At 41.9% G+C, this 21,808-nt stretch overlaps 1 protein-coding gene and 1 pseudogene across 2 annotated transcripts in view; both read left to right on the forward strand.

The window, feature by feature from the left end:
- RARB (retinoic acid receptor beta) overlaps positions 1-21,808 on the forward strand; it is a 638,244-nt gene that overhangs the window by 438,272 nt on the left and 178,164 nt on the right. The gene's annotated exons all lie outside the window — the stretch shown is intronic.
- Positions 6,517-7,100, forward strand: LOC308530095 (large ribosomal subunit protein uL22-like; annotated as a pseudogene). Its single transcript has one exon. The product of its transcript is annotated as a large ribosomal subunit protein uL22-like (transcript).

The raw sequence follows: 21,808 nt of genomic DNA on the forward strand, positions 1-21,808 counted from the left end.
GGCTTAACACAGTAGCAGTTTCTTCTCTCACAGTTCTGAAGACCAGAAATTTGAAATCCAGCAGGGCCATGCTTTCTTCAGGGGTCCTAGGGGAGAGCCCTTCCTTGCTTCTTCTAGCTTTTGATGGCACCAGGCATTTCTTGGCTAGTCCCTCCATAATTCCAGTCTCTGCCTCCACCTTCACGTGGCCTCTTCTCTTCTGTCTGCGTCTTCTGTCTGTGTGTTTTAGAAAACTGCTAGTCATTGGATTTAGGGCCCACCCAGATAATCCAGGATGATTTCATCTAGAGATCATTAACTTAATTACATCTGTATTGACCCTTTTGCCAAATAAGGTCACATTCATAGGTTCTTGGGATTAGGATCTGGACAAATCCTATTGGGTTGAAGGGAGGGAGCTGGGCACAGGGACACTATTCAACCCATTACAGTGCTGATGGGGCAAATGATAAGCAGAGAAGGAATATTGTCAGATTTGATTTCTTGGAAGGTAGTACAGGCAAGTCAAGCCTGAGTATTTCTCAAGGACTAGAGATGTTTTTTGGTCATTGTTAAGAGCAAAGCACCTTCCATGGTTTCTAACATGATGATTTTTGAAATAACAAACGAATGAATGAATCTGCAAGCAAACCAGCACAGGAAAGATTATAAATATTTAGAGGTAAGAGAGTACTTGTCCTGTGGGAGATGCTTATTAAATGTCATTGAACAAATATTGGTCCTGGAGCAAAAATTACTCTTGCATGTAGGTAGGTTTTCCTTATTAGGCTGCTCAAAAACACATGAAGCCAGTAAAGCCTTGTTGTACAAACATAAAATTAACTCATTCAACAAATATGTATAGAGCATTTACTGTAGCTTTGTAGATAAAGGGTGAGAATGTTCTCAGCTCTCATGAGCTAACATTCAATAAACAACATGCAAATCAGAAAAAATAGCAGAGTAATAAATGCAAAGAGAAAATAAAATATGCTAGTATGAGATTGGATGGTCTTGTGAAGGAGGTGGCATGTGGCATTGAGCCCTGGAAAATTCTGGGTGATGGACATTTCAGGCTCACAGCTGCTGTCAGTAACTTGAGGAACAAGCCTAGTCAGTTTGAGTGACAGTGAGAATGGAGGACAAAGGAGTATGTGATGAGGGATCACATCATTTAATATCTTGGAGGTGAAAGTAAAAAATATGGATCTTAAATACAAGCTGAAGCCATTGGTGGATTTTAAAGAGGAGCATGACGTGATCTTATTTCCATTTAAATATGGTCCCTCAGCCTCCACACTATTGACATTTTGGGTCAGACAATTTTTTGTTTGGGGGGCTTTCCTGCCCATAGTAAGAGGTTTAGTAGCAGCCCTGGCTTCTATCCAGTAGATGCCAGTAAACCCACTTTCCCCAGTTATGACAACCAAAAATATTTCCAGACATTGCCAAATGTCCCCTGGGGGACAAAATCACCTCCAGATGTGAACCTTTGATAAATCACTCTCTGGCTACCATGAGGAGCAATATTTGTAGGGGAGGTAATAGCGGAAGCCAAAAGACCAATTAGAAGGCTCTACTGTGATCCAGCAAGAGAAGATGGTGGTTTCTAATGGCAGAAAGAAAAGAAAGAAGTAAATTTGGAATGTGTGTTGGAAGTGCATTTACTGCTGGATTAGAAGTGGGTATCAGAGAAAGAGAAGAATCAAAAGTTTGTGGCTTGAGCAATGGGGTGAATAGTGGAATCTTTTACTGACATGCGGAAGAAGGTAGAGGACCAAGATTGAGTGGAGGGCACAATGTGGAAAGGAAAGTCAGTGTTCAGATTTCTAAAACTCACATATTGTTTGCAACATCTATTAGATATCCAAGGGAGGAAAGAAGGCAAGTAGGCTATAAGATCTGCATGTCTACAGTTCAGGAGAAAGGTCTAACTAGCAGTATAATTTGGAGCCTTTGACATGTAGATGGTTTTTAAAGCCATGGTCAAGATGAGATTCCAGGGAGTGAGGGGGAGGGGAAGAAAAAGGAGGAAGAAGACAGGGAGAGAGTATAGGAGTAGGGTAGAGAACAGGGGGTTCTAGGACTGGGCTTGGGATCTACCATACTTCAAGTTCAGATAGAGGAGAATCCAAAATAAGAAATCAAAAAAGAGAGCCCAGTGAATAAGGATGGCTCAGAAAAACAATGAAAGGTATTCTAAGGCCCCATGAAAGGCCTTACACTTTTCAGATGTTGCTGCTGTTGAGCTGGAAGGACAAGGAATGGTAAGCATTTCCCAAATGTCAGAATGAAAAACCTTAGCAATGTTGGGAGATCTTAATGTTTCTTCTCCTCTAATCATTTTAGCTATAAAGTCTAGTCTGTAGACAAGGCGCCCAAAGAACTAATTGCTTCATATTCTTAAGCTCGGCATTGTCAGGTATTCTTCTTTTCTGGTCATTGAAAGGGGTCTGTAGACACCTTTCTACTGCCATAGCTGGGAATAGACCATCTAAATTCTCACGATTCTTCCTAACTTTGTGAATCAGTGCTGGTACCCATTAGTGACTCAAACTATGTCAAACTAGAGAAGCCATTTTTCTTTGTCTTGATTGGATGCCCCACCTCAGGTGATAGGAAACAAATAGACAGGAAAGGAGTGAGCCAGAAATCAGAACAGCTCACAGAAGAGAAGCCAGAATAATACCTGGCTGGATAGAGTACATGAGGAGGACATCATTGTATATTAACTTTTTAAAAAAAGAAAGTGAAGGAGGTTCATGATTGCATTAAGACCTCAGATATGGTTTAATATTTCATGCCACTAACAAACAAAGTCAGGTTCAAATTGGAATTATACTAAGCCTTGAAAAGCCCAAGCAGAGCATGAGCATGGTGAATGTAGGGAGGCTTTGAGTGGACATGGCTGGATGTGGAAGTCAGGGACTGGGACCAGCATCTGGACAGCACAGTCAGATATGAAGATACATTCATACACTGTGCTTACACTTGTGCACAAAGAAATAGTGGGAAACGGGAATGGGATCCAAGGATTGAGAACGGATGAGCAAGTCTCAGGACCAATTATCCCAGGACAGTACTTTGCATCAGGTAAGTTCCCAGCAGGAAACAGGTTGGCTAGTTGAGGAGGATCTAAAAGTGTGGATAGAGTTCAGAGAGATCAACAGAGATAAAGAATGATCCTGGTACTAGCAATATCAGGGCTTCATTATTATGCCCAGACCTGAGCGTGGAGGGAGGAAATAGTTACCAGATTGTGAAAGGGACAGGAGAGGGCCACTCCACTGAGCTGGGGCCTTCTTAATCGAATGCAGCCAATCTGCTGGCCCCATCTGGGAGGGATCTGGGCAGTATGCATCTCAACCTCAGTCTCCTGATACCTGCCAATCAACCAGAAGCCAGAGTAAACGTTAGCTTCTTTGGAAGAAGAGTGGAGAGTAGATCTAGAGGGGGAAACAGAAGACTTCCCCCACAGGCCCCCTCTGATATGAATGGGTTCAGCCTAACATGTATGTTCTGCTCTTCAGAGTGAACAAGGTGTCTCCAAGTGTTATTGATTTTAGCAAAAATTTAGCTACACTAAGCAATTCTAACCAGGACTTTGCCTGTGAAAGAACTACATGATCACATCCAGAGAATGTCCACAGGGAAGACTCTTAAGATTATTTTGTTTTTTCCTTTTTTCCTGAATATCTTTTCTGAAACCCATAGTATTTATTTATTGCAGGAAGCACTGATTATCTTCCAGGCTGAGAATAGCCTTTACTGAAAACTTAAAGCAGAGAGAAATAAACCAGGTTGTCAAAAAACAATGAAAAATCATTATTCCAAGGTGGCAGGCACCAAAACTGTTAAGGGCTATCTGCCAGGAAGAAAATAAAGCCTGGAAAATTATCCTCCATCAGCATATCTCATCTCTGAAAAAATCATTAGCTTCTCACAAGGCAATAAAATAGGACCCTACACACAGTAGGTGAGGCAGCACACTCTCAATGGTAATGATGTATTTCTATCACTGTGTCATTGGAGCTGAATTACCTCATAATGATGATCTACTTCATGTCCAGAGAACCATGGGTATGGAGTCAACATCACAACCTTCAATCCTCAATTCTTAGGTTTCCTGTACTAAGTGCTATTATTGTTTTAATACCAACAGTTATCACCTTACTAAGGAACTCTGCAATAATATGGTGACAGTTGAGTCAGGGAAGGTGATAAGTTTTGGGGGAGTCCTTTGGCTTTTATAACTAATAGTTAGGACTGAATAAGTAACATTTTACACTTTTGAGGGATAAAGGGACTAAACCGGGTTATTACAAATAGTTTAAATAATGAATACATTTGTTTCAAGCAAACTTGGATCCTTTTGTGATCCATCAGTTTATAAATGAACACCACCTGTTAGATGAGAAACTCTGTACAGTCCCTTCTGACTATACATAAACATATAGATGCATGCTGGGGCCCCTGTGCCATCATCAAAATTGCTGTTCTATTTGTGAAAAGCTACAAGCATTTAGTTACGCCATTTTTTTTTTTTTAGTGAGAATGATGAAAAGCATGGACTCCAAAGCCAGATTTCCAGGATTCAAGTTTCCACCCACCATTTACTAGCTATGTGTCCTTGAGGGGCATTATTGAAGCTCCCTGTGGTTCAATTTCCTCATCTATGAGATGGGAATAAAATTACATCTTCCTCTTCCGGATTAATGAGGAGTAAATGAGTTAATCCATGTAAAGCTCTTAAAACCATGGCTGACTCATAGGGGATACCCTGTAAATGTTAGCTCTGAGAGTATTATTTTATTGCAGGTCTAATGTATTGCACTGTTTATTAAGAAAACCTCAAAGACAAGCTATTATTATTGTGTGGACACCACTACATAAAAGGGTATTTTTCTCATTTGGCTTTGGACATCTTACCATGTCTCTACCCACCACAATACAACCTCCCTGTATGTCCATTATCAACCACCCCAGAAAAGTGCCGGGTATATAATGCATCCTAGGGACTCCATTAATGTTTGTGGGATGCATGCAGTCCAATAAGACACAATTCAAATTAGTCTCAAAATGTTATCCTTTGTTAGTGTAGGGAACACTGAAAGAAAAAGAAAGGTTTCTCTCGGTCAGTAATTCTATGCCCATGGCCCCAGATACAGACGTGTCTTTAAGCCACCTTGTAATCCACGCTTTGCTCTAAAACAGAAGTCCTCCTGGGCAGGTTAACAATACACATGCTGTTCCTAAGTAGTAGCTTTTTAATTTGGAAACAGGCTTTTGCTGACAGATGTGTAAAAATGCAGGCTACCTATGTAATTCCCTCTCACCTTGACCGCTGTGCATAGCAGGAAAAGACACCATTCCTTCCCATTTGGCAGTCATGGACCCTTGAATCTTTCGCCCCACGTCTACCTGTTTCTGATGGTATCGGGCTGTCCCGAGGATTGTTCAGCTCCGTGCATTCATTTGGGTTTCCCACACCCCTAGTGGAAGCAATTCCAACACAAATATTGAAGACGTGCAAACATGAACTTCTGTTTCCTTCTGGAGGAAATGAGAACTCCACCAGGGTGTCCTTCATTAGGCACTGGTCCCATTTCCAACCCCACGTGGCCCCCAGAGTCTACCCAGTACACCATGTGTAAAACGTGGACTTGGTGGGACCTGGGTGGGCTCATTTCGCAATAATGAAAAATGTCTTGTTTTTCTTCTGTGTAATCTTCTTTCAATCCATTATGTTAGTTCTTTTTTTTTTTTTTTTTCGGTGTTGCTTGAGAAATACTCAGTAAGTGATTAATAACCTGTCTTGGTTTTGCTCTTGCTCTCACTGGCTTGTAGAGAAATAATGTGACCTACCAATGTTTGGACAAATAGTACATTGTGTTAATGACAGATTCCGCTCAGACATGCCCCATGCCATTGAGCTTATCAGCACTGAAAGAACAGGTATTCCTGGACTTTGTCTAATTGTCCTTTCTTTGCTTTTCTCGTTAGACTAAATAGCAACCATATTGAAAAGGGGACTGAACAGAACAGTGTTCAGAGCTGTGTATTGCTTTTGTCCCCTACAAGGCAGAGAAGGGGGGATACTGAGCAGACAGGCACATGTGGAGGTCCTATGTACAGTCCTAACAGAACAGGAACATTCTTACATGCTAAGCATGGCATTGCGTAGGTCAAATATTTCTTTAAGTAAAAATAAAATAACAATTTACATAAAGTATGGGAGTAGGAAATAGGACTCATACACAGATAAAAATGAACAGGCCGAGTTAATTAAGTCATCTCTTTTAGTATGTAGTTTTATTTAAAATAGGTGATTAATGATAACTGGAACTCTCTGTGCTGGTTTATATATAAGGTTTAACTGGGATTTTAGAGTAAAGGAAAAGGGAGGAGACATAATTTCCAATGAGTCATGTTCCCTAGATAAGAAAATTCATACGAGTTAGAGTTACCCAGGAGAGGCATATCGTTAAAATTTAGAACCCAGCTTTTCTTGTAAGCGGCCTGAGGTGACCTCTGAAAATGGTTTGCTATTCACTTGACCCAGAAAACCCTCACAAAATCATGCAAATCAAGAGGTTGAAATCTTTGTGTTCACTTCAAGAACACTCATGAAACTGCCCAGGCCACTAAGGGTATGCATATCCGAAAGCCACCAAGCGTCTGAAGGATGTCACCTTACAGAAGCAATGCGTGCCATTCCATTGTTACAATGTGGAGTTGGTAGGTGCACCCAGGCCCAACAGTGGGGCTGGACCACAGGGTCGGTGTCCCCAAATGAGTATTGAATTTGTGCTGCCCATGCTTAAGAAAGCAGAGAGTAATGCTGAACTCAAGGGTTTAGATGTAGATTCTCTGCTCATTGAGTATAGCCAGGTGAACAAAACTCCCAAAATGCAGCGAAGAACTTACAGAGCTCACGGGTAGATTAATCCCCACATGAACTCTCCCTGCCACACTGAGATGATTCTACTGATAAAGAGCAGATTGTTCCTAAACCAGCAGTGGAGGCTGCACAGAAAATAATATATATCCTAGAAGAAACTGAAGAAACAAAAATTTACAGGCTGGGAGTAAAAATATATGCTAATTTTTTAAAAAATTAGAACCCAAATTTTAGAAGGGGCAAAAATCTTTGAGTCCCTTTATCCAGCGTACCCATTTTACAAATGAGGCCCAAGAGGGTTTGGCCACACGGCCAAGGTCATGTGGCTCATCAGTAGCCAAGCAATAACCGGAACCCACTTTTTTATTCATCTGAGAGTCATATTTTTTCACATTGCTGCCCGCCACTTCTTCCTAGTCACACTTCTTTCAATTCACATAGTACACACAGGCAATGAAGTGTGGCAATTCAGATGAGAAAATAGAATGTGAGAGTTCATCACGTCAGCCATCAGCATTATGTTTTTTCTCTGCAAAAGAGAGACAGCTGCAAAGCATTTGATCTTAACAATGACAATTAAAATGAACGTTATTTGAAGTTGCAAAATCACCACATTGCATTAGCACAAGACTCCGGCGTGTGTGCACAAGGGCACTTGGCAGATGTCTTACAGAGGATACGTTTATGTAGGCACTTTAGGGAACATATGGGACCTGTGGCGCTCTGTGCTAAATGGAGTCACAGCACCACGGTCATCACCAGAGAGACTGCCTTCTATCTGAGAGAGCAGCGGAGGTAACGTTAGGGCTCTGGTATGTGCATCGGTGGCATACAAGTCCCTTAAGGAAATTTCATCCACTGTGTACCTTTGGCTTCATCCTGTGCCCCTGCAATGCATCATGAATGGTTGCCCAACATCATTAAAAGATCCATTTTATTTAAACTTCCTGAAGGATAACGAAGCAGCACCCAGAAGGCTAGATGGTTAAGGGAGAAGCCCACATTAGTCTAAATGTTCTCTGCTTTTATCTTACACCCCAAAAAGTTAGTTTTATTTTTTCCTCCAACTTTTGTATTTCGTATGTATATTATGTACTGTCTTTCCGGGAATTCTCTTTTCCCCAAATGTTTTAAGCACTTGAGATTAGAGAATGAAAGGATACTACTTGTAAAGTTGAGTTTCATGAAGACTCTGCTAATAAGTAACTTCACGGTCTTTAGTCTGAAAAATAGTGGTACAAATGTGTGTCTTGGTTCCTCATAAGGTAGCATTTTAGCACCTCGTAAAGAAGCTATCAGGAAAGATAGCCAGTTTGGAGAAGAAAAGAAAACACACATACTATCAAACAAAAAGATCAATGAGATGAACGCCGAAGCTATTATCATGAATGTAAAGTATTTTCTGTTTGATGGTGTCTTCCCTAATTATTTAAGATCGCTTGTAAAATTGATTTTATGCAAACCCCAAAAACACTCAGCAACAGCCGACTCCTTGCAGGCAACATAAGTTCTTGGGAATTTATTGACCTGTCGTTCACATGTGTTACTTTACTACCACTTAATGGTCTGTTTAGATAGTCTTGGTGTGTACAAACTCCCTGCCATCAGCTCCAAGTACCACACACTGACAGGTAGCTGCCACAGAGATAAAATAAGGGACCCAAGGCCATAGTAGCAGGGACACAAAACCTTCCTCTTTTTTTCACTCAACTTCAGGGTTTTTCTCAGCAGCTGGAATGGGAAGTAAGGAGCCTACATCTTCTACTTTCTACTATTTCATGGGCATAGAAGGCATAGGAAAAGGCTACATCCAGACCTGGCTTTAGATCTTCGTTTCAGCTCTTACTAGTGATATGACCGTAGATACATCAGATCACATCTCTGAGCCTCAGGCTGGTTAGCTGTAAAACAGGAAAAAAATCAGTACCTGCCCAGCTCCTAAATGTCCTGGGAAAATTTAAGGGCAAAATGGGAATAATGTGCTATACAAAGGCATGATCAAACACGCACATACAAACTCTTGTTCTGTTTCTCTGTGTCTCTCAATTCAAAGTTGTTAGCAAGATAGCTTGGGAAATACACAGAGCTATTTTCTGCCTTTGAAGGGGCTTAAGAGACAAGAGACTACGGCACAGTCAATGCTTGCGAAAAGCTTACAGTCCAGTAGAGGAGATCCTCTATGCTTCTTTAACATTGTAACATTTCTGAAATAGAAATATACCTGATGACCTCTGGTCTATCATGATTGAGTAAGCAGACTTTCTATTTTCTTGGTGGCACATGAAATAATGATGCCTCTTTCTTATACTCAGTAGTGTCTTAGATTCAATGAAATATAATCATATGGCCTCGCAGATAACTATTCTCTTAGACTGTGGGGGCTGGGGGTCAGAGGGCGATGAAACTCTGGAGGGAAGATGCTAAAAGACTTTCCAGGAAAAGAGACTTTGTCAGCTACCTGGCTGGAAAATTAACCTTGAACTGGATAGGAACTAGTTCTGGGGGAAAGATGATAAATTTTGCAAACATTCCATTGTAAAATTCAACCATTTCCTATTACATCCAAAGAGAAATGTAAAGAAAAGGATCTGGCAGGTAGTGGGAAGGAAGTAGAATAGAAGGGACACGCTGCTCTCCTGCCCACCCACCATTCTTCGCCCCACTGGATGGAGCAGTTCATTTCCAGAGAGGTTCCAGAGTGAGCAGGTGCCCCACGCAGGACGCGGGCCCTCAGACCAGAGCTGACATCATCCATACTCTTCCCCATGCTGTACCCCTTGCATGAACCCAGCTCTTAATCTAAAACAGAACGCTCAGAATCTCAGGCTCTGTGACCGGCCTCTGAGGCGACCCCAATTCGATCCCAGGGCAGAGCAAACAGCCTTGCTGCAGGTTTAGTTTTCTGCGGGCCTTCGCTTTCAGGAATGCAGTTCTGTGGCCATTTCCCTGACCTGGCCCTTGTCACAATGAATCCTTCCTTCCCGTTGAATTATTTCCCCCCTTTCCTCTAAAAGATTTATCCTGCATGCCAACCTTTAGTGAAACTTCTTTAGCTCAAGAAAAAATAAACAAGCAACCAGGACTCGAGTGGCAAGAGCTGGGACGAAATGAAATGGCGTTTCCTGGATTTTAAACGCTTGCAAAATAGTCTAATGATGAAAAAGAATGTTGATAAAGCTTAAATGCCCAATTATAACAACTGCAGTTCAAAATCCAATTAATGGCATCGTTTGTCTCCCTCCCCCTCTGATTCTCCTCTCCTCCTGTTTCCTGTATTGTCTCTTCTTGCCTGGTTTTACTCGGAGATTTTATATTTCTATTTTCTCAGTGTGACATCGACCCAGAGTTTAACTTTTCTATCATGCATGTTTAGTTTTCTGGATTTTTTTTTCCTCCTATGGAGTCCTTATTTCCCACGTTTTATCTCTCTCGACCTTTCCATCTGGTTATTTTTACCCTTCTTCCTATTGCTTTATTATTTTCTCTTTCCTGTTTATTATTTCCCTTCCTTCACTCAGGTTTCCGTTTTTCTATTTGTCGAGTCATTCTACATCCCTTGTAAAATAATCACTGAATCAAGATACTCCCAAAGTGTCAGGGTGTAGGCAAATGAGAAGCTGTGCTCTGTTATCGTTACTGGGTATTAAAAATAAACTTGACCAAGACTAGCATCCTATAGTCTTGAGGCTGTTAGCATTGGAGCTTGGAGCCTCTCTTAAAGGAATGTTGTCATTTATGCAGGGAAGAGGACAACGTTGGGAAAGAAAGGGGGTGGGAGGGAGAGGCAGTGCCAGACTTCCTTTATCCAAACTCCAATTCTACTTCTCACTTTAGCTGTTCACCTTAGAAAAGTTACTTCTCCAAGCCACCTTTGCCAAATAGAGGTGACAATATAATACCTCTCTTAAATTAAATGAGTCAATACATTTAAGAACTTAGAACTACGCCTGTAACACTATACATCTGTATCATATTAATTATGATCATTTGTCTGAGTTACTCAAGTTGGTATCAAACATAAGAAAATATACATTTTGGGAAATACATTTCCTCTTGCCTATGACCACCTGGGATCAAGTTGGAGAAGGCTTCAAAGTAGTGATTCTCAAAGTTTAGTCCTTGGACCACTAGCAGCAGCATCAAGGAACCTGTTAGAAATGCAAACTCTCAAGCCCTACCCCTGACCCACACCCCAGCCAACTGAACAGAAACTTCAAGAACAGAGCCAGGCAATTCAAGTTTTAACAAGGTCTTCAAGTGATTCTGATGGTGCTGAAGTCTGAGAACCATGCCCCATGGTAGACATCCTTCCTACTCTAAAGGTGGGTCCCGAATATAGAATATAGCCATATCCACCTCTCCCCAACTACCCTCACCTCTCCCCAACCATCCCCAGAAGTATGATGAGCCTTTGTATGGTCTATGGTAATGCTCTTTGGAGCAACTTGAGTAGTGAGCAAGCTATGGGTGTGAGGTTGCAGTATTCTAACTGAGGAACATTATCGTCATCTCTTCCCAAGGTAGTGAATTACCTGTTCTTTAGGGCCAAAGAATGGGAGTCTGAAAGCATATGGTAGGTGAAGACAGATCAAAACAAAGAGATGACCTGCATTCTCAAAATGAGTGAGTAAGACTAGATAGTCCAGGCAAAGACTGAAACATTAGTGCCTTTCACCTCTCAAAATAATCAGGTCACCTGGCAATGAGTGTAGGCTGACCTCTGTTTAATGCTTCTAAGTTGTCCACTTTGGGGGATGTTCGGGGTCTTTTGAAGTTGATGCTATTTAGGGAAAATCCCTCTGGTCTTCGTAGAAGCTCCTTGGTGCTTAGAGAAGTTCCTCTTTCAGGAACATGGACTAGGTAGACCCACCCCTGTGACATTGCCTGTGTTCTTACAGGCACCAAGTGACCCACCAGCACCTGTGGGGGAGGGTCACCTGCACCTTTCTTGTTAAGAAAACATCGCTGACACCTGCTGCTAGTGACATCCCCAAAGAGACATTAGCTCAGAGGCCAGAACCTTCACCCACAGGCAGACTTCCCAGAAGTCCTCATAGAAGAAACAGAGTGAGAACAGGTAGGCTAGAAGGCTCAATGTCCACATTACAATCTCAGAGCGATAATTCCTGAATGCGCGCTACTGATGCGGTCACTATGCAAATATAAATTCCTCTGCTTGGTTAGGTTGTAAGGACAAAAGTCACAAAACCAGTCATGGAGCTGAGATGAGAGCCCATGACCTCTGAATCCTGGCCCAGGGCATTTCCCCGCCACCTCGTGGCTCCTGTCTGCCAGCCCACAGCATGGAATGGCCTGTAGGTCTCCGGCATGAAAACAGCATGGCTGCTTAAGAGGGAGGCCCTTTTTGATTCTGAGAAATGAAAGGTCATTTCCTTACTAGATTTGGCAGTCCGCATATTGATAGCCTCTACTATCCTCCAATAATTTTCCCAGACTTAGATTTGGTAGAAATAGGAGTGTGACAATGCTATATATAGAGGATGGCCACTGTTAGTATCTAGCCATGCCACCCAATAGAATTTTGTCGCAATGAAAATGTTCTGTATCTGTGCAATCCAATATGGTAGCCACTAGATGAGGAATTAAATCTTTCATTGATTTAATGTTAAATAAAATAGACCACACAGGTTTATAAGGTCATTATTAGTTAGGTGTTAGAATGGGTTTTACTTGGAAGAAGAAAAAAACAAAAACGTGATTTAACTGCTGTCCCCTCAACCTCTCAAAACAAACAAACAAACAAAATCTACTTTCTCCCAAGTATCTGGTACATCTATTTAGAATGACCTGGGGTCCCTGAGGCCCCAGAAGAGCCCCCATTACTGCATGGCACTTGTTAAATTGTCTGGTTGTTATCTGAACAGCCAACACAGTAGTGTCTCTCTCTCTCTCTCTCTCTCTCTCTCTCTCTCTCTCTCTCTCTCTTTCTCAGCAAACTTATTTATTGTTGTTATTTCCTATAAACCATCATGGTGAGGTGAGAATAAGTGCACAGACTAACAAGGACAGACTTGTCCTCTGTGTTGGCTGGAGGCCTTGTATTAAGAATTATACACTGGATTCTTGACTTCTCCCGCCTTTAAAAGTGAAAAGGCATCGCCTGGCCAGTGGTTAAGCATTGACCTATGAACCAGGAAATCACGGTTCGATTCCGGTCAAGGGCACATGCCCTGGTTGCAGGCTTGATCCCCAGTAGGGAGCGTGCAGGAGGCAGCCAATCAATGATTCTCTCTCTCATCATTGATGTTTCCATCTCTCTCTCCCTCTCCCTTCTTCTCTGAAATCAATAAAAATATATTTTAAAAATAAATAAAAGTGAAAAGGCATTGATGGTGATGGTTGTGCATAGTTGTTGGATGACAGAATGTGAGAAATTGGGACAGGGACCGGTTCCTCAGCTTTGTCTCCTTTCAAACATCAGCGCCCCATCCACTCACAGGACCGGCTCCCCTTTCTCTGGAATCCTCACCTGAGACTGTTCTTTTCTCTGCTAGGAACCTGCAGGCACAGGAGGGGGCTGATGTGTGGCATTGTCAGCAGCAGTGAGCTGTGGCTTTCTCAGCTGTCTATGTAGCCTCCAAGAAAGAGGCCTGCCTTTTGTTTGTTTTTAAGGGTAGAAGACCAGCCAGCCAATTGTCCATTCGGAAAGCTTAAAGGGGAGGAGAAGTAAATTATTTTTCTAATTAGCGTGCTGATAGTAAAAAGTTGCGAGGCGCGCCGGTTCCAAATTATTACATGCTGCACAGCATTTACAATCTGTTCTGTCTTAATGCATCATAAACTTTTATCTTTGGGGTCATATATTGAGTAGTACCGGGGCCCTAATGGATACCTGCAGGCCAAATAAAGCACACACCCTTCCCTCCAGGCTGGTCCCCTTTACCTTCATAGCCTTGTGGTTTGCCATGCACTCCACATACAGGGTGTCCCCCCAAAAATGTACACACACTTTAACAGCTGAAAACTCACTGAAGTTTCACTCCTTTGCAGGTTTAACTGATTTGAAATAATTGTTGAAACCAGACTAAGCTTTGAACAAAGAAAATTTATCCACTAGACTTTTTAATGGGGATACATAAAAGATAAAGTTTACGGTACAAAACCAGCAACAGTTGACGAATGGAGGGCGCACGAATACCGAATGAAATGCTTCTTGATGTTTGCAATTCCGTTGCTTCTTGTTATCAGCAGTGCCTGGACCAGAGCAGCCATCCATTTGAAAACAGGCATTTACAAAAAAAAAAAAAGAGAAAATATTCATTTCCATAGATTCTTTTACATTTTTAAGTGAACTATCTGTAAATAAACACTGATTTTAAAATCATTCAAAGTGTGTATAGGTTTTGGAGGGACATCCTGTATGTAATCCTCTAGTCACACACCAGCTATAGAGTGTTTCTGAGATGCACCCTCTCTTCTCACAGCAGACTCGGACTCTTCCCTTTGTCTTGAGTGCCTTTTCCTGACTTCTGCACCTGCCAAAGTTTTGAAGAAAGAGAAGAGGGCTCCATACATTTGCTCATTTATTCAATTCAACATTTAAGGAGCATCTGGACTGTCAGTTGTTGGGGGAAAAAAAACACAATGAAAAGATGGCAGAGGAGTTACCTGTGTCCAAATCAGGCCCTGTCACTGTCCAGCTGGATAAGTTTGGGCACGCAACTTAATAAACCTCGCATGGAAAAGCCTGAGAAGGCTGCCTCCCTCCCAGGTGAGCAGTAGTGGAAGGAGATGGCAGCTCTTGGCTTGCATGAAGCACACACTCAAAGTTGCTTCCTTCCCTTTAAAGCTCTGCTTAAATCCCTCCTATTCCAAGGACACCTCCTGAGTTTACCTGGTTGGAATTCATCTCTCCCTCCGCATCATGCCCATAGCCTGTTGCCTGGACTAACAGAGAACACATCTCTGACTGTTTTGTACCAGTTGTTTATATGACATTCAGTCTACTTGACTTGATTTTGAGATTTTAGAAGAAATGGTTTGAGTGTCAGCCCTCTCTGTAGTGCCCAAATTACTTATATTAAATCAACATATAATTTTTGACTGTGTTCCGTGTGCCAAGCACTGTGTTACATAGGGCCTATATACCACATTTCCTGCCTGCACAAAAGTTAGGGCATACGCAGGGAGAATGTAATGGGCATCATCATTTCTGTCAGTTTGGACCCATTCCTTCTTCCAGAAGTGATATCACCCTTCCTTTGATCGATTGTTCCTGTATTTGAAATCACTGGCCCCCGATCTTCACCCCCTCCTGTATCCCTGCCCTTTGCCTTGTGACTTTGCAGTCCCTTCCACTGAGGGGACAGCACCTTTCCCCAGCCCTTGACTTGGTGCTCAGCTGTGTGAATTGCTTTAGCCAATAGAATGGTATAGAAGGCAGTGTGTCATTTCTGAGCCCAGTCCTTGAGATCCACTGCGGGCTTTCACGTTCTCCCTTGTACTCCTGTTACTGCCTTAAAACTTACCCTTTATCCTGGGCATCAGGATGAGGCACACTAATGGAATAGGACTGAGTTTAACCCACTACAAGGAGTCTCGCTCAGCCAGGCCTACAGCTTAAAGCAGAGTCCCCCGGTCTGTATTGGCCAAGATCCTGCATCTGCATGAAAAATAAAAACATATCGTACTTTCCCACTGGGATTTCGTGGTTGTTGGTTTTACAACAATAGGTGATGCTGTGCTGACCACACTCTTGCCCTGTCCTCCTTCATGTGCTTCCCTCTACTCAAGAGCTTGAAATGTGGTCTGAGTAGGATTGCCATCTTCTTACACCCTCCCTAACTAAGAGTCACAATTTTTGGTCTAAGGCAAGTATGAGACCTAAAAAAAAACAATTAGATTTCTTCCTAAGACCTTTCATATTAGAACCAAGAAAAATGTGAGCTTAGACACGCCACCCCCCCCCCCCACCCCGGTAGACGTGATTCCATCCTTCTGATAAAAGCCAACATGTTGTTGACAAAGGAGAGGTGAGACAGACAGACAGAGGCAGGGAGCAGAAATAGTTGACACACCAAGACCACTCTTCAAGGCCCGGATGCAGAATCTGGAAATCTGGGAGAGACCCTAATTTCTACTTCTCTGAAGCTTGATCGTTCAGCATTTCCTTTGGTTTTATGAGCTAGCCCAGTCCAATAAATGTCCTTGTAGCTTAAGCTGATTTGAGTTGCATTTCTGTCCATTGCAACCTTGTTATATACTTATATCATAGCCCGTGAGCATAGGCAATAGGTTAGTGGAGACCTTGTGGGGTGGAGAGGGCGGGGGAGAGTGCCTGTAGGAACTGGGAGAAGGGGGGAAGGGGAAAAATGGAAGATATCTGTAATACTATCGACAATAAAAAATATAGTTTTTTAAATCTAGAAAAAAAATTCAGAGACAAAAATATGAATAAGCAATACAGTCTGACAGAGCTATCCTAGGGGCACAAAGGGGCCCGTCAGAGCACAGGGATAAGGGCACCTGACCCAACTTGGGGAGTCAGAGAAGACTTCTGGGGGAAATGAGCAATTAAGCTGGCACCTGAAGGATGAGGAAGAGTTGACCACAGAGGAGAGAAAGAGGGAATAGTCTCTGAATGCCTGGATGCTTATGGTGAGAAATGGGTTTGGGAAGGTTAACAAGCGACCAGTGTGTGGGGGCCTTGTATGTCAAGCCAAAGTGGGACTTCTGATGGCAGGTGGGCGCCCTTGAAGGACTAGGCTGGGCAGTAATAGCCCTTTATACGGCTTCTTTTCTGGCTGCGCAGTGGAGATTGAAGTCAGGATACCTACTGTGAGGCTGTTAAAAGTATCCAGGCATGAGATGTAGGTCTCCTGGATTCTGGCAAGCCTTCGGCATTCAAGTAGGGCTTCCTCTGAGTTCATGTGCTTATGGTATTTGTCAGTTGCATTGAAAATAGGGACATCTAAGCTACTTTCTCAAGGCTCCCTTTGAGGGGAGCTGCGCCTTCCACTTGAGAGTATGAGGACTCTTCATGCTTTGACAAGGGGATGATTGTTTGGCCCCTTGTTCCATATTTCTCCTCCTAGGAGACACTTCTGAATATGTACAACCTGGGTGTCACCACCCTGGGGCCACCACCTCCTTCCCATTGTTCAAGATGTGCAGTGTTACATTTACCCAGAATAAATTGATCCTCATTTACTTACCTCGCAGCTGTCAGAGCCTGAAATTTCATTCTGTAGGCGTAAGCAATTTCCCCCCATCTATGTGGCTTCATCTCCAGTTTGTTATCTGCCAGCGACAGTGAATGGGGTGCTACGGTCTCCCTTCTCTCTCTGACGAGCAACAATTACAGACCAATTCTGCCCAAGTACAAATGCATCTGTTAGCGATTGTCACTCTTGAGTCCTGGGCTCAGGAGTTTTAATAGTTCTTCCGGAAGCACTTCAGTTGAAGAAATGGCTTTGGTGGTGCACTACGGAAACCCAAAAAGAGCAAACGGTGGCTTAACACCTTTTGGAGCTAGCAGGGAAGACTAAATCTGTTCCCTTGGGCAGACAAGGGGATACTGGCTTTGGGCAAACTCAGGATTTGATTCCTTATTGAGGAAGATGGATTCAAAAGGAAGACATACGGGAAAGTGCTTAGATGAGCAACATTGAATTTCACCCAGGCTGGCCATATCCCTCTAGCACCTGTGGAGGCAAAACACATTGGCTGGATTGTATCCAGAGAACTGAAGCGAGGCAGAGGTGAAACAAGAAGAACAAATAAAAAAGAAAAAAAAAACACACAATTGGTTTCTGGATTGTGTAGGCAATCATTCTGGTTTTTATAGAATTTGTGGTATTGCATTAGCATTTCCCTATAGGCCCAAGCGTAAACAGGAACAAGATATGGCCCGGGGTACCTCCCAGCCAGTCTTCTGGACACAGGAGGGCCTTGGCTTTGAAACCCACACGCAGCAGGCCTCTGAGGGTGTAAAGTGGCTCACCATCAGGTCCCCTTCCCCGTCTCTTTGGGGCTTTTGACCACACACATAATGAGGTCGCACTTCAGCAATGCCTTTGTTCGACCCCAAATGATGTTCCCACCCTCCTGACAAAGCAGCTTTTGTGTCTTATGTCAAAATAATCACTTGCCCAAAATGATGGCTCAACTCAGAAATATCTCTGCCTTATCCCTGGGGAATAGGGGGGAGAAAAGAGTGTTAAATGTTTAACCTGGATTGATGAGGTTTGCTGAAACTGTTGGATAAAATAAAAACTTTCCTAGAGGCATAAATCACTGAGGAGATTCCCCCCCGCTCCCCCCCCATTGATTTCTGGATTCGGTCAATGATTCCAGCACTGAGAACAGACGGCAAGGTGGGAGTTAAAGAAATGGAAAGGCCACATTAACCTCTACATTTTACCTATATGTTGATTTTTGACAGTGAAATACTATAATTAACCCAGACTCTTTTCCCAAGATTTAATTTTTTGCTGATGTTCAAAAATATTGCAGAAGAGCTGATTCCTAATTATTACATACAGCATTACATAAATTTCTTCCTAATTAAAAAGCCTCTAAATTCTAAATAATCAATTTACCAAGACTTGGTTTTGAAAAATTAGGCATTTAATTTCTAAAGATTTATTAGTAATTTGTGCCTTAGCTAATTAATTATGGTCATAATACTATTGCAGCCATAGTAGAGATTGATGTAATGATACGATTGCAAATTTATTTTGATATGTCTTCTTTAATATCAGAGAATTACAATATACTTAGTTTCCAGTCCCTTCTTAATTATGCTTGAAAGCATTAGTTTAATGAAAGATAAGAGGGCTTGATAAGTGTACCATCAGAATTTATTTGAAAAACTATTTTCAACATGAAACAAACAAATTGATTTTTGCCCTGGCAAAATGAAATTTGCTGTCGGTAATAAATTAGCAGACAGAAATGCCTTAAAATTAAATAGGATTTGATACAGAATGTCCCATTAACCATTGTGACAATTCACAGAGAGCATAGCATGAGAAAGTAGTTAAACTGTACAAAGGAAGCCTGCTGACAAAAATGAATGGAACTCAACATAAACAATGATGGCGTTGTAAATATCTACAACACATGGGATAGGTGGGAAAGAATTTTTTCCTATTTCCTTTGCCATGTGACTTTCTAGCATTAGGGGGGGAAAAGAATCTACAAACCATTTTTTGATATTACCAGCTTTTTCTTTGAAGTTGTCAGAGGAGAGAGATTTTTTTTGATTTAGTGATAGTAAATGCCCCTGAGCTGTTTCATTGAATCGAAACGCATGAGCCCTCTGAATAAACTGGGCGACAGAAACCTATGGCTGGTTGCAAGAGAAAGGAAAGGGGTGAGGGTAAAAACAGTGTCGCAGAATGCATGGAGCCAGCTGAGCTCAGAATGCAGCGTGCCAAATTCACATTAGTTAAAGGGTGCATTTCCACATGTAGGAAATCTGGAGGGGATTCCTGGGGGAGGCAGCAAAAATTCTTAAAACTGGAGATCTTTCTGATCAAATTCCAGGTATTAGAGCTGACTGGGCATCCTGTCCCTTCTCCGGCTGCCCTGCCCTTCTTGTTTTACATGGTAAGAAGCTTGGATTTTGTATTGTGTGGCTCCTTTATGGAGATCCTGGGTTTGAATTGCTTTTGTTACTGCTGTGGCTTTTACCAGGGAAGGTCCATTTTTTTGTTTCGCGAGTCTAGTTTTTCCACAGCACACCATTCTGCATAGCTGTTTAACTTTGAGAAAACCATTCAACATCTCTTAAGTCTATTTGCTCTTCAATAAAAAGGTGCCAGTAAGAGAATCAGCTCCATGGTGTTGCCATGAGGGTAAAATGTGGCCATGCATGCTAGTTAGCACCCTGCAACACGGAGGAAGCAAACTCACATAGTCAGTAGAGGGGAGGGCCAGTGCAGAGAACTGGGTGTCTGGTCTATGGGACTGCGGGGCATTTTTCATTCGTTCATCTTACAAATGTTCAGTGTTCATCCACTCTGTCACTCTGCTTTCAGAAGGACTTACTTGCTGTGGACACAGAAATAAATAGACCATATAGGTATCTGCCCTCTCAGAGGTCACAATCCAATGGAAAAGAAAATTGTGTATAGAAATAATTGAAATAATAGTGGCTAGGTTTGGGTTGCATGGGGCACAGAGAGAAGAGCACTAAAGGGCTGGAAAAGGCCTAAAAGAGAAGGTGATAAATATTTGAGACTTGAAGGAAGGCAAACTGGGTGGGAAGAGGACTGAAGAGGTAGTAACGTGAGAGGAGAGGTGCCTGCGCAGTTAGGAAGGGGCTCTAAGAAATGTGAGTTGGTTGTGACTCAGGAGGTAAAGTGAGGCTGGTGAGAGATGAGTTGGAAGGTTTGGCCAGGGCCCGGAGTTATTTATTGGGTAAAAGACAACCTGTGGGACTTAAAGGGCCAGATGTGCCTGTGTGAATATTAGTAGACACATTCCGTTTTTCCTCTTCAAAAAAAAATAGCACTGGTTTTTAAATATGTGGTGGAAATCTACTTCGAATAGCATAAGCAAATGCATATCCTGTCATATTTATCAAGTTTGAGCTTCACAATAATAAAAGTCATCATCAAAGGAAAAAGTAATATAGCTTTAAAAATTACTCTTTGGGGGTATTTTATCACGTGTACAATAAACTTTTAACACTCTTCCTTCAGTCAGCAATGTTCATTCAGCTCTTATTATGTTCAGGGCATTCTGCTAAGCCCTTTAGGACTATTATATTAGTTTGACTTTTCCTAGTACTTTCAGTAAAACCTGAGTCATTTTGATAAAAGTTTTATACTAGTTTAGCTCTGTCCTTTCCATTTAAATATCCTCATACTGGACTTACTTAAAAAGTATTTATTGAGTTTCCATTCTGTCCCAAGTATACATATACATATTTGTTCAGAGGCAAGTTTCACATTATTATGATGTTTTCTATATCCATGGCCGGGGATTAGGACTAACTGTATGACTCTAGGACTAGTTCATGGAACCAGAGTAGGTCTCCATTTTCTAATCTAAAAGTAATCCCATTATCACAGGGTTTTTTTTCCCATCTCAAAAAACTGTGTGATTTTTTTTAAGAGTGGGCTCCTTTAATTAGGAAAAAAAATACATTTCCTTGTATAAGTCTCAAGAGCCGATATATACAGATTTTAACTGAAAATTATCACATTTCATATAGTCTTTCATGAAAATTCAGGCTGATGCCAACATAAATCTCTTGGGTGAAAGTTTCCCTAATTTTAAATTTTAGAAATCATACAATTTTACATGAAATTTATTATCATTCCATCTCACATAATTTATGTGGCCATGTATGTACTAGCTTCTGTCAAAATAAAAAGGCAGAAAAGCTCCAAGATTGGGGAACTGGCTGAAAGGAGTGTGGTCAGGCACCTCTCATTCCCCTCTGAGAGTTTAAGTAATTGAGACAGGCTCCTGAACTCCAGGCCATGGTTTCAAGGCTGGTCCATCACCATTAACTACAGGAGCCACATAACCACCCCGCATGCCCCAACATAACTCCCATTATTATCGATAAAAGTTACACTACTATACCGAGGGGAGGAAAAGGCCACAAGAAGGCTTTTAAAAAGCTATTAAATATATCAGCTTTCACAAAGATAGACGACATCACTAAGACAAAACGAGAAAAGATGTGCCAACTTTACAAGGTATTGGCACTGTTAATCATATTTTGAAATATTGCTGGCATATATCTTGGAAAACACAGCACAGTTGCCATATTTCCGATGAGAGAGATGACAGTTTTAATGTTGAGATACACTGATAATTTCCAGCCCTTTTTTCCACCTTATTTGGGATGAGCTAAAGAAGTAAATTAGGCACCCAGGTGGGTTCCAGGAACTGAAGTATTAAAATTGAACGTTGTAAATTCTGCTACATTCCATTCCAAAGATATCA

Source organism: Myotis nattereri, assembly GCF_964212035.1.
Source record: "Myotis nattereri genome assembly, chromosome: 14".
Taxonomy (NCBI): domain Eukaryota; kingdom Metazoa; phylum Chordata; class Mammalia; order Chiroptera; family Vespertilionidae; genus Myotis; species Myotis nattereri.